The following is a 13,994-nucleotide window of genomic DNA, read 5'->3' on the forward strand; positions in this document are numbered from 1 at the left end:
TGGTTTTGATGCCCATGTCTCTACTAGAAGGCTGGGAGTGCCTCACAATACCCCCAAAGATGCTTCCAGCGCTTAAGAAAACTTTGAAGGGCAGGATACTGATTTAAATAGATCATTCACTTACCCCAAAGTATGGGAGGGAGGTTTAAGTGGGCAAGCTTTCATTGTGAAGTTTAGATACCATTGTGACAAGCATGGTATAAACGCACAGAACAGCTTAACTATAGCTACTTTTATGGGGCTGAAATGCTAGACCCCACTCCCTCTTGGGCTTCTAAATGGAGAAACCAAAATAATAACCTTCTTGTCTAGAGAGAGAGCCAAAATTTGCTGAGGTCCAGGTATTCTTTTATGATCTACGTGATCATGTCAAACAGTTTTAGAATGATACTCCTGGACTGTACCAAATGAGATCTAGATGTTCTGATGCTCTCAGATCTACATTTAGCAATGAAGAAGCACAGCATGTAATGTAATTTGACACGCCATATTGGAAGAACCTTGACTAGTTTTTATACTTTCCCAGCATACTTAGATTTGATATATGCAGTTTGCCCAAGGCCTTTAGAGATTACAGCATAGGACATGGCCTGTCACAGAGCTGCAGATAAAAAAACATAATCCCTCTGAAATGGTGGATTCCAGATTCATATTCCATGAATAAAGTTGGGGCTCTTTTGAGTTTCAGGGTCTTTACATAACTAGGGCAGCCAGTTTGGGCAATATGTCCACTCGTCTCACTATGGTCATATAGGTAGGCTTCTCTTTTGAGGAGAACTGTATAACTCAGTGCATTTATATTATGCTCCTCAGTGGAAGCTGAGTATTTCACCATCCTCTGAAATGGAGGAGGACTTGGCTTAGCTTTTTCCTCAGGACTTTTTGCCCTTCCATTTGGATGAGAGAAACTTAGGAAAGTAACAACTTTAAAGAAGTCAATGAAAGGGGCTACTGAAGGGTGAACCCTGGGACTAAGGGCAAACTGCCCATGGAAAAGACCTCATTGAGGTACAGCAAAATACCATGGTGTAGAAAAACCTTTTGCTGGGAGAGGGAGAGATAAAGTAGATCAAGTACCTGTGTGGAGCACAAGTACCCGTGGTGGCTGTGCATTAGATGCAGAGTGGAGTGGGAGGGTAGTGAGAGGGTGGAAAAGGTATGAAGAGCAGGACCTGCTTGGCAGGAATATAAAGGCTAAGCCACTGGCAGTAGAGATGACAAGGAGCAGGAAAATGACTGTAGACTAAGTCTACATCTACACTAGAAATCTTACAGAAGCACAAATGTACAGCTGCAGCTGTGCCACTCTCCTTTTGGCATAATTAAACTCATCCCCAACAAGCAGCGATAGATATGTCGGCAGAAGAAAGTCTCCTGCCAACACAGCACTATCCACACCGGCACTTCTGTTGGTAATACTTATGTTGGTCAGGGGTGTGTTTTTTCACCAACAATGCTAGTGTAGACATAGCCATAGTTAGGCACTATTCAGGACTAAGGTATTATTACTGAACGAGCATTGTTTCTTCCACTGGTGCTTCAGTTATCAGGCCCGCTACCTCTGGAAGGAAGAAGAGAGCAAGAAAATGTTCCTAGAGTGACCTGAGAGGCAAGACAGGCTTAGTGGAAGGCTGCAGCACTTGCTATGAGGTAAAGAACTGTGGAAAGTCATTGTTATAGGACAAAGGTGGCAATGCAGCTGATCCTGTGAAACAATCCCTCTGCCCTATATACCAGCCACCGTATATACTTGGTGTGAAGTATATACAAACACCTGTAATATTTTATAAATATTTATAAGTCGTGTCTGATTGTTAGTATTGTTTGGTATAGATTATGAAGAGTTATTTCCAGCAGGAGCTGAGCACACCATCCAACAGCCCCATTTACAGATACTTAAGGGAAGTTTTAAAGTTTTTGAAGTTTTACCTTAACCCCTGCTCAGTCCAACTGTATCCATAGGAAGAGCAAAACCAGGTAGAAAACTGAAAAAGAACTATGGGGTGGTTAAAAACTCTGCCCCTGAAGAAAAGGGGAGAGAGGCAAAGACTACCATGAAGCAGACTGAACCCCAGTCCTCTGAGGTGGAGGTGTCTGGGATAAACTAGAGCTTAGGTAAAATTGATATGCTTGTAGACTGCTGTGTTAAAACTCTATTCTCTAGTCATGCCGTGTTCTTACTATTAAGATTAAACAACACAGTTTTGAAACAGCTGTCTTGGGTCACTCTATTGAACCACTGGTCACAGCTCCCAAAGGGAAGACTAAGAGGACCCAACCCTCCTCCACTTGTGCCTGCAAAGTACTCGGAGCTGGAACAGAAGGTGCTCTAGTCTGGGAACCCAGTCTAACAATGCGAGAATTGCCAGATTCCACCCTGAGAGGTATAAACACTGGGTCTGTCACCTGAAAGGGTGCACATGGATAGAGAAGGGTTAAACAGTGCTTAATTTGTGCCAGGGCTGAGCCCCAGCACCTCTAGGTTTGGCAGTTCCTAGCCCCAGCACATTTGTTATGTTACGTCAGTTATGAAAGTAAAAAAATTGCTTGAGCCCTGGCATCTCTTTCATTACAAATTAAGCACTGGCATCAAAGGTGCAGCTGGCCCTGAACCATGATACATGGGAATCAAGAATTTCTTAGAAGGCTGCCTCTGATGAAAGCTAAATGTAAGACTGCGCAGCAGTGGCCAGATTAACTGTGCACACAGATAGACAGACAGATGTACACCCCCATATTCTTATATTAATAAAGATCAATTCAATTTGAAACAACTGCTCAGTACATTTTTCCCTTGATCCTAGCAGACTGACAGAATGGCCAGGCTGTGTGCTTGGTATCTTCAAGGAGAACTAGAGCTGTGCCTCAGGGCTGTGGTTGCAGCTGGTGTACTCTGCCTCCACGGGGAACTAATTGGGGAGGAGATCTCTGCAACCGACCCTCAAAACCCCATGCAGTAGAACACAGAGCTCTTCCCTCAGTGGAGTTTGGATAACATGAAGTGGATCCATAAAGATCTCATGGATGGGATCCACACTAGTTCTATTTGATCAAAGCCCTCTGTCACTGTGAAGGAGAGGATAGGATGTGGCCCTTGATGTAATATTTATTAGTAACTTTTGCTGCAGTGCTAATAGCAAGAGCCAAAATGCGCTTGACAGGCCAAATCCCTTACTCGCTCCACTGGACATTATAGTATTCATTTCCAGTGGAAAACGAATCATTTAACAAGTAGAATTACCTCAGAACAACTGTAAGTCTCTAGCCTTTATGCATTCATATCTGGAACACCTCATCCTTTATCACAAATATTATCAAGAAATTGGCAGCTTCCTGATTCTTTAGAGCTATATAATATTTAATATTTTTAAATAACATATTAGTAATTTAAACACTTTTTTCCCAGTATGCAGCTAGATGAGGTGATTATATAACAAAGTCATTTTCACCTTTCCCTGTAGATTAGGTCTAATAAACTAACTCTAGTCTAGTGTCAATTTTCTACATAGTGGTATTAATACTTGTGATATGGCAGCAATTTTCTAAAAATTTTAGAACAAATAGAAATATTGCATAAGTCAACTTCAAATATTAACTGTATAAAGCAAGCCATTCATAATTAGGATTCCTAATTTGACAGCACAGTGATATGTAGAGTAGATAAAAATCAATTAAATTTTTTTAATTTAAATCAGATTTTTTAAAATTTAAATTAAATAGCTTTTCTTTTTAAAAATAAACCTATTTAAAATTAAATTTGAAATTATGACTAAGTATTAAGGCCTAAACTTATCTATTAAAATATTTAAATTTAGTTACAAAATAATATTCAAGCTGCACGTTATGTTTGTTGCCTAAGTTTTAAAGAAAGTCAAACCACTGAAATGAAGTCACAGACTAAGCACCTGGAACCAGAGTTTGTTGAAGTGCTAAACCAACTTTTGACAGCAGTAGCCTCTTCTGCAGTTACAGAAAAAACAGTTTCTTCATTTCAGTTCATTTGACTAGTTCAGTTCAATGACTAGTTCATTCAAAGCTGAGAAATCGAGTGGGAGTTGAAAAAGAAAGAAAGCTTGTTTTCCTCTGCCAATCTATGAATAAAAATGAAGTGCAAGAGGATGAGATCTGTTAGTTCTAGAATCTTGAAGGGCATGGTGACCAGAAAAAAAATCAGTTCAATATACTTATTGCAGATAATATTTAGTTTATAAAATCATTTTTAAATGCAGACTGTTTTGAGAAACTCACCTTTTTTCTTTATGTATCCAGCACATTAAAGATTGTATTATTTAACTAATAAAAACAATATTTAAAATGCTGCTTTTATGCATCTTTAATTGAATTTCAATTTCCATCCAAATGTAGCTTGACACAAATATGGATAAATATTATTTACCTAGTAAATAAGAAAAGTGTCATTCACTATTTTCTAACTTAATATAAAATTGTAAAAAAAAAGATTCAGAATAAATGTGTGTTAATCTAATAATTGCTTAAATGTGTGTGTATAGATATAGCATATCCTCCTGGTTAGCAAAAAGAAATACCAAATTTAATGTAAAGGGTTTGTTTTAGTGATTATATGTGAGACTACTGAGAATGAACTTTTCTTTAGGAAAATAACTAGAAAGTACAAATGTAAAAAGATTTAAATGGATGATTTAAATAAGGGTTTCCTGCTTGCTGATTTAAATCATGATTTAAAATGGTGAGGTTAATCAATCCACCTTGGTGGTACATTATATTGTTGTAGCAAGGGAACATATGAAACAACTATTTACGCATGACTCTAGCAAGCAGCAGTCAGAACTTTCTCTGTGGTTAATATTTGATCATCCAAACGAATGTCTTAGAACAAAAGCTATGATATCTGGGGGGGTTTCTTACCATGGATCTATCATCTTGGTGTCAGTCTTACATACATAACACGGTAATTAGCAAAGAATATTAACTTATCAGTAGTGAAAGCAAACACTTGTTTTAACTGCCTTTATATATTAGTGAAAAAGGGAAATACTGGACATTAAGAATTATTCTTTTTTTAAAAATGTAATTAATTAATTAACAGCCAGTTAGTCAATATAAAATTAGCCTGTGTTCTAGGCTTTCATTTGCAACTGAATTGTGATTCTAAATTTTACCTGAAATCTACACTGTCATCTAAATTAGATTAACTGTAGACAAATAAAACAAATCAAAGAAGTCAGAGATAATGACAGGATCAATAAAACCACCTTGACCTAATCTAACCTATCCCAAATACATACACTACATTAAAGAGGTACAGATTAAAATAAAATTAACCCACTCACTTCTAACACTTTTCTACTATTAAAAGAGAGAGACAATAGAAGTATGAGGGGAAAAGAAAACTGGAAGATACAGCTTTCAACCAATCTTTCTTATTCAGAGAGTCATAGATTCCAAGGCCATCTAGTCTGACCTCCTGTATAAAACAGGCCACAAAACTTCGCAAAATAATTCAAGAGTGTGCTGAGTATCCATCCAATCTTAATTTAAAAATTGTCAGTCATGGAGAATCCACGATGACCCCTTAGTAAATTATTCTAATGGGTAATTACCCTCTCTCAAAAATGTATATCTTATTTCCATTCTGAATGGCCTAGCTTCAACTTCAAGTCATTGAATCACGTTATACCTTTCTCTCCTAGATTGAAGCACCTATTATTAAATGTTGATTACAATCTATAAGTGTCTACATGGGGAATGAAGTCACTCCTTAACCTTCTCTTTGTTAAACTAAATAGATTCAGCTTTTTGAGTCTATCAATATAAGACAAATTTTCTAATCTTTTAATCATTCTAGTGGCTCTTCACTGAACCCTCTCCAATTTATGAACATTCTTATTGAACTGTGGGCACCAGAACTGGACACAGTATTCCAGCAGCAGTCATGCCATTGCCAAATACAGAGGCAAAAAAAATCTCTCTACTCCTTTGAGATATCGAGATTCCCATTTATGCATCCCAGGATCATATTAGTTCTTTTGGCCATAGCATCACATTGGGAGCTCATGTTCAGTTACGTTGCCTTGGCTCTGAATTAGCCAAATAAAAGCTAGAGTAGTGCTTTTAGCTAGGATTAATATCACACACTGTCACGGAGCATTGCTTTGTGCATTTTCTTCCACTTACTCAAAATGTGTCTAAAATAAAATGTCCAAAATAAAATGAAAGTTCAGTATTGTCTTAATTCACATGAAATATATTTTAATGTTACTTGGGTTCTGCTCAAGCCAATTTACAGACTTGTAGTCATAAAGCATTTATTATAATGGAAACCATTAATATCTCTGACAGCACCAGAAAGAAAAAAGTCTAGTGTAGGAGGCCTTTCCTTCTCCAGGTTTCCTTCAGTCTCCTCTCTTCTCTCTCTGCTGTAATGACTTGGGAGAAAAGACCACCCACCCTTCTACTTCTCCTCTTTCATGGGACAAGAAGATTTCACGATGAGGCCTCTTCTCTTCAGAGATGGGGAGAGACAAAGAGAATTGGAAGAGTCCATCCTTCCTTTTTTCTCCCCCAACTTGTAAGGAAAGGAGAGAAAGTTTCTGAGGGTGGGGTAGGTTCAACTTCCCCTCTGCAATGTAGTGAGCAGACAGAGAAAAACGGTACCATAGGCTGTGGGAGCTCCAACCACCATTTGCCAGCTTCCTTTGTAAGAGGAGATATACATGGGCTAAAAAAACAGGCTGCCCTTCACAGATTTCACAAAGGAGTGGTCTATTTCAGGACACATTTTTCACAGAAAAGGGTGTGTGTATGGAGGTAGTATCTCACAGGTAGAATGCACAAGGAGGGACAGACATGGCACATGCCACCACGAAGGGGATTTCAACACAAAAGCATGGATGGGGCAAACTAAGGGAGAAACAGTGACATGGGAGGAGTAGTGTCTCTCTCACAATTCCCACCATGCTTCCAACAACTTTGTTGACTTTGGAAATGGGAGGGAGGCTGAGGAAATCAGGCCACCAGCAGTCCCTCTACTCCAAATACCCTATAGGATGGAGCCTGATGTTCAGAATTTCAGCTGTGCTTTTCCTGTCCAGTGCTGCAATTGTAATTAAAAAACTTCAATAGGCCAAATTAATCCTCAGTGTAATTCCACTGAAGTCAATGGAGTTACAGCAGGGAATAATTTGACCCATTATCATAGAAGATATGGGTTGGAAGGGAGCTCAGGAGGTCATCTAGTCCAACCCCCTGCTCAAAGCAGGACCAACCCCACCTAAATAATCCCAGCCAAGGCTTTGTCAAGCCACACCTTAAAACCTCTAAGGATGGAGATTCCACCACCTCCCTAGGTAACCCATTCCAGTGCTTCACCACTCTCCTAGTGAAAAAGTTTTTTTTTTTTAAATCTCCACCGTAGACTTCCCCCACTGCAACTTGAGACCATTGTTCCTAGTTCTGTCATCTACTACCACTGAGAACAGCCTAGTTCCATCCTCACTGGAACCCCCTTTTAGGTATTTAAAGGCCGCTATCAAATCCCCCCTCATTCTTCAGTCTAGTTCCCTCAGCCTCCCTCATAAGTCATGTGCTCCAACCTTCTAATCATTTTTGTTGCCCTCCGCTGGACTCTTTCCAATTTGTCCACATCCTTTCTGTAGTGGGGGGCCCAAAACTGGACACAGTACTCCAAATGAGGCCTCATCAGTGCCGAATAGAGGTGAATAATCACTTCACTCGATCATTATAAGTCATCCCTAATATGAAGCTTGACCTGTAATTAGCTTTAATAATGATTTGATAATCAGTTAGATTATCTTCAAAAAAGTTAAATTTTCAATTAACATGGTCTCTCTGCATAAAGCCTTCAAGCATAACGTACAACCCAATACACACACTATCACTTTATTTTGTATGCTACAATTATTTGCTTGTCTGCTTCAAGCAGCAAACATTTCTTTTTCAAACTGAACAATGCTAATTTAACTTTAAGTTTCCCTGTTCAACATGTTATCCAATCTAAAATGCTTTAACACAGCATAAATGGATTTTTGGACTTGGACATTTATTTAATTATAGAACGTGAAGGCTGATCTGCGTTTTACAAATTTGTCTGCAAGATTACAAATCTTGCAATAGTCAGAGTCTGTGTTATTATTAATAGCTGTGTGCCCTTTCTTATTATTTTAACTGTACTTTAGCTTGCATTTTACAACCTTCCATGGCTCATGGTTGTTTTGACATGAGCTGGTTGTTATGGAGTGGGGGGTTATAAAGGTTACTCAGACTCATATTCATATCACAGCTTAGCTCTACGTTTTATATGTTTAAATACATATGGATATACATTTGACTCCTCAAATTGTTTAGATCTGCATATTTTGAGATATTTTCTATCTGTGTTCAGGAATGTAAAATGATTTGGTTTTCCATAGTTACTTGAAAAACAATCTTTAAATCTTTAGAAGTATAGGCCCCATGACCTTGTGTCTATTGCATTTTTCTGACAACAAGAGGTGAAAGGATTCTGCAGGTCCATTGTCTCGACTGTAGGATCTAAGAAAACACCGTCAGGCTCATCAGAGAGGTTTGTGAGCCTGCAATTCAAGGAGATTAAAAGGAAAATCTACTGAGATTCTTTCAGGCTGCAGAATAACATCAAATAACTTTTAGCAGCTTGGTTCAGTAAAGCTTTACTAAAGCTCTTGCTGGGTCATTCACAAAATTTAAAGGAGGAAAGGTTTTTAAGCTTTGCTTAGGGATACAATAAATATTTTGGTTTTTCAAACAAGTGATAAATGAAAATCCAATCTTTTTAACTATTCCTAAGAACAGTTAAAAATATGCAATACTCAAATCTTTGCCTTCTGTTTTCAGTCATGTATCCTGGGATGCGTTGGAGATTTTAGTACTACAGTTAAGTTGTAAAGAAAAAAAAAGGTACAATTTATACATTGTTGGACTGAATACAGTGTGAAATACCTAGAGGGCCTCAATAATCACACAAACATAAAAATAAGTCACAATGGTACTGCTAGGAGTGGTTTTTACTACTAAACCATATGTTTATTCTTTTTAAAGTACTAATATGGTTTTTACTAAGCAAACAAGGTCTTTTTAATTTAAAATAAATATTAGGAAGTGTTACAAAATATATAAAACTGATTTCAGTAAAAGTTATGAAGAAAGGAAGGTGTGAGTGGAGATGAGAGTTCCTAAAAGCAACATCCTGTGTTTTTGATAAAACACTGCTTCTTAAATATTTATTTTTAAACAAAACTACTGTAGTTTCATACAGTAGTACGACATAATGGGTAACAACGCTGGTCTCCTTTCATTGCCTCAGATGTGCAGCAAATAAATATTTCCATATTATAAGTATATATTTAGTCAAGCTTTCAAGTTGCAACCTGGATGCTAATTTATAAAGCACTACAGGCTGGGATATAGATCCCTTTGAAAATTCCACCCAACAATCCTCAGCCAATTTAATTTATTAAAAGTTACCCTTTTTAAGTTCCAAGCTAACAAAAACTGAAAACAATACGTATTTTAATTGTGAATATAAAGACTAACTGCAAAGCCTTATAAAAATGACTTGAGTAAATGTGGGGCTCAGTCCTACAAAGCATAGAGCACTCTGACCCTGATCCAGGAAAACATTTAAGTATGTGCTTAATTTCAAGCATATGTGTAAATCCCTTGACTTCCAGGAGACTATGCAAGTGTTCAAAATTAAGCATGTGCCTAGTGATTTGCTAGGTCAGGGTTGGAGTGCTCAGCACCTTGTAAAACTGACCCCTTAGTGCCGTAGAAGTAGTGGTGGATTTCCAACCTAGGAGAAAGAAGTCTCCCTTCTGTTTATTCACAGAATACATACGGTACAGGCAATGGAAAAGCAAGCTTCACCACACTTTCCATCTAATGTGTAATAATTCTGTTCTGGAGGAAGGAATCGTTATCATGGCTGAGAAATTAGTTCAGAATCTATGGGCCATTCAGTCTGACCTACCCTAAGACTATTAAGAGAGACCGACCACTGTGAATAGTGATTTGAGACTAGAATGAGATTAACTCATTTCACACAGGCTAAACAGCCACCAACGAGTTAATTTACAGCTACTACGAATCTGGCCTGAATTTGAACGAATGACCTAGTGGTAAAATGCTCTCTGTATCCCATTATCAATCTCCCAAATTACCGAGTGCCAAGGAAGTTCCAGAATTTTAAGATCCTTAGCTAGAAATACAACATACAGTGCTGTCACTTAGAGTGTGGTACACCTGCCAGGCAAACTGCAGGGTTTCAAAGAATCCCACAGGGCCTGCCACATTGTGGCTGTGCTTGAAGCTTTATTTTGGTTTTAAAAGGCTTTTTTTGAGCTTTACTTATGCTTTCTTAAAAAGGGATTTTCATACTAAGGAACAATTAAAAATACACCATGTTAAAATCTCTCTATTTTCTTGTCATATGCTAGTCAGATCTCTCTTTGCTACTTGTACTAGCTATTAAAAGCATTTTTATAGGCACTTCACTCTTGCTTCTCCTGCTTGATCCTGCGGTGAAGTTGTAATGCTACCCTTGTGGCATCCTAATCAGCACTGCATCCACATTCTGATGTCAAACACAGCATTATGATTTCAATGTAGGATGGGGAGGGAAAGTAGGGATGAGAGAAGAGTGCTCGTTCTCAAAAACCCTTAACTAAAATGAGCACGTAACAGGAAGCCCCCCCCCCAAAAAAAGAAAGGTAAACTACTTATTCTTTAAACGTTCTGCATTTCTTCAGAATTGGACCAGTGTAAGACTCCCTTTTCTAAATCTCCATCCGCCACTGTAGGATTTCCACCTCACACAGAGGAATTTCCCCAATGCTGAGGGTGAGTGTCCCACCTGGATGGTTTTGAAGTTTTAAAAGTGATGATACCAGAAGTGAACTTCTAAATTACAAACAAGGACAATTTAAAACCAGCTACTTTTTCCAATTATCAGGGAAGTCCTAAATTCAATGCTCTAGAGTTCTTCCAACAGTTGAGGACTTCATCGGTCCTTCCAGATAAGGGAAACTTGGTTAACATGGGATTTTTATCATTTTTCTTCACATTTTACAAAAGCTTTGCAAAAACATCTTTAATTTTTTTTTGGAGGGAGGGAAGAAGAGGTGAGGAAGGAGGGAAGAGCTTATCTGCTAAACTGCAGAGCTATACCAAAGTCATTGATTCTGCATCTAAGCACAAACTTATGTGAAAATCTTACCACTCCAAAGAATAGACATTTTGTAAGTAAGATATTTACAAAGCGTGGTTTAGCACATCTAGTTAAAGTACACAATTAAAAACTTAACAGATTTTTTTCATCAAAAATAAATGCAATATCTTTCTTAAAATCCTCAGATTCATTTTCTTCATATGAATACATCTATGCTTAATCTGCAACCTGTGAATGAGATATTTTCTTTCCAGAGTGACTACTGAACCTTTGATAATGTCAGTGATGTGTCCATCCCACCATTATATACCGTGTGTACTAATGAATGGAATTTTGAAGAGAAAATTAATTGAATTTTCAAATAGGAATTTAGAACTATTCCCCACTCTGGGATTTGAATTTACTGAAATACCCAATGTTGCTAGTAAGACTAGAATAAAAGGACAAGACATCGGTAACTAACGTTTCAAGTTTGCAGCTCAATCCTGCATTGGAACCTATTATCACATTTTGATTACTTCAAATTAAGAATAGATACCACTTTCTTTAAGAAAAAAAAAAAAAAAAAAAGGAAAGGAAAGGAAAGTTATCTGGAACATCCCTTATACAACCTCTCCATGCACCCAGTGATCAGAAATTAGAACTTAGGCACTAGTGGCCTAGCCCAATTAAGTAAATGGGAGTCTTTCCATTGACTTTGGTGGATGCTGGATGAGTGTCCAGCTGGGAAGGTATTGTAGGAACTGCTAGTGGAAATGAAAACCATACCATGAGCTACAAAACATTATGCAGTAAACAAAAGAATTTAGAATTTCTGTAACCATTTTATATTATTTGTTTTATATGATTGATCATTTACTTGTGTCACAGGTGTGTTGAGGTTTAATTAAAATGTTCCAATAGTGCTCAGAGATCCTCAGAATGAAGGTATTTTTATTGGTCCAAAGTAATATTACTACTGGAAGGGCCATCATATGATGTGTAATAAAGCATGTGCTATCTGCATGTTAAAGTATTTAATTGTCCAGACTGTTAAAGTATTTGTTTTTGCTACTGTACTTGTGCAACTTCTCAGGACAATTTAACTTTTTCTGGGATGAAAGTAATTGTGAAGAAATCAAATTCTGTTTTTACCACAAGACAGACAGGGAATGAGGAAATCAATAAAAAAACTTCACTTATAGCTAGCTATCTATGGCTCTGCTAAAGAAACCCGTTCCCAGGCAAATTATGTCAAGTAAACAGACAGCTCTCTCATTCAGAAGTCCCCATGACCTCATAATCGTTACCTTTATGTGTTCGTAAGTAACTACATGAACTGACACCAACTGACAATGAGCTTTCAATTGGTGTATGATGCCTCCAGATCAGTGTAGGAGGGCAAAAAAGATTTTCAATAGACACTGAGATCAACAAAAGTTGTCATTAGGCTGATAAAGCTTTTCTTCTGCTATAGTGCTGAGTTGATGATTGGAGTCTTCAGGTATCTTAATACAGTATGAAAACAATACTAAAAACACAGCTTTGAGGCTAGGGAGTGCTGAGATGAACTTGTTTAAGTTAAAAGGGAAAAAATAATTATTTTCTTTTCTATTAAAAAAATAGCAATTGTTGCCTTCTCTCCCTCCATATGGGACTAAAATAAAGGAGGAGATACGAAGTATCTTTTTGGTGCTTTGCATTGTTTGAAGGAGTGCACTACTCCTTTAAGAGACACTCCTGTGCCTAATCAAGGAGACCCTGCCTCTCCCTAGAGATGGGTTATAGAAACAGGAAGAGGAAGCTGTCCAAGTGAGACAGAGGGAGGGTACTAGAAGTCATGCAGGCTGCAGTATGTGGTGGTTGTTTTCTCTCAGGCTCTAGGAGACCAGCCTAAACAAAGGCTTTGTTTTGTGGACTTCAAATTCAGAGCTGAACCAGGGTTCTGAGGTGAGAACCTTATTAATTGTTTATTGTTGTTAGTCTTTTCCTGAAGTCTTACTGAAAAAGGACACACTATTTTGTCAGTATGGGTTGGTTTCTTTCCCCTGGACTGTTACAGTGAACTTATTGTTGCCCAAAGCAAGGGAAATTAAGGTGGAGCACATCTGCAGCACCACACTGGGCAACCAAGGCATGTGCAGGGACTTCCTGCACCTTTACACATTGTTTAAAAACAAATTTAAACAAAATTTAATGCACATAAGAAGTACCACACTGAAGTCCCTAGAGACTTAAAGCCTTCATACATAGAATAGGTACAACAAAGGCAGCAATGCAAGTAAACTCCCCTAATGTACATAAACCCTAACTTGGAAGAGCTACTTCTGAGGGGGATACAGGACAGTAACAAGAATGCCAAATATGTTGTGATGTAGACACGTGCTTGGGAATGAAACCCATTGCACATAAACCACCAGTCAAATGGTAATATTTGGTAACTACTACTATCCTTAGCTGGATTTTTTCTTGTATATAAGGATGGGACTTTCAATGGAGCTTTAGCTGAATTCAGATTAGCCTATCAAACTAACTGAATGTACATCTTTTAGGAACAGGAGTTGTGATCAGAAATGAACAAATCATAGACCAAATCTGGAAAGAAGTTACTTTTCTTAATAGGTAAACTATGGTGTGCCTTTTTCCTTCCTTCATGCTTTTGAGAAGTATTAGAAGCAGAAGCTTCAATATTATGAAAAAATGGTGTTCTTATTTCATTTCCAGGCTGGCAAAACAAGGAGTTAGTGAAATTTTCACAAAACACACTAAAAAGGCAGTTCTTGTAAGATTTCTAGTTCAAAGAAAGATCATTTGGATAAGTACCTGAGCC

The 13,994-nt window shown here is 37.7% G+C and overlaps 1 protein-coding gene across 5 annotated transcripts in view; it reads right to left on the minus strand.

Annotated features, from left to right (window-relative positions):
- Window positions 1-13,994, minus strand: part of DNAJC24 (DnaJ heat shock protein family (Hsp40) member C24) — a 62,192-nt gene that overhangs the window by 3,357 nt on the left and 44,841 nt on the right. The window lies entirely within an intron of this gene.

Source organism: Emydura macquarii, unplaced genomic scaffold (genome assembly GCF_026122565.2).
Source record: "Emydura macquarii macquarii isolate MOO-44397 ecotype Brisbane River unplaced genomic scaffold, CSIRO-AGI_Emac_v2 contig_3240, whole genome shotgun sequence".
Lineage (NCBI taxonomy): Eukaryota > Metazoa > Chordata > Testudines > Chelidae > Emydura > Emydura macquarii.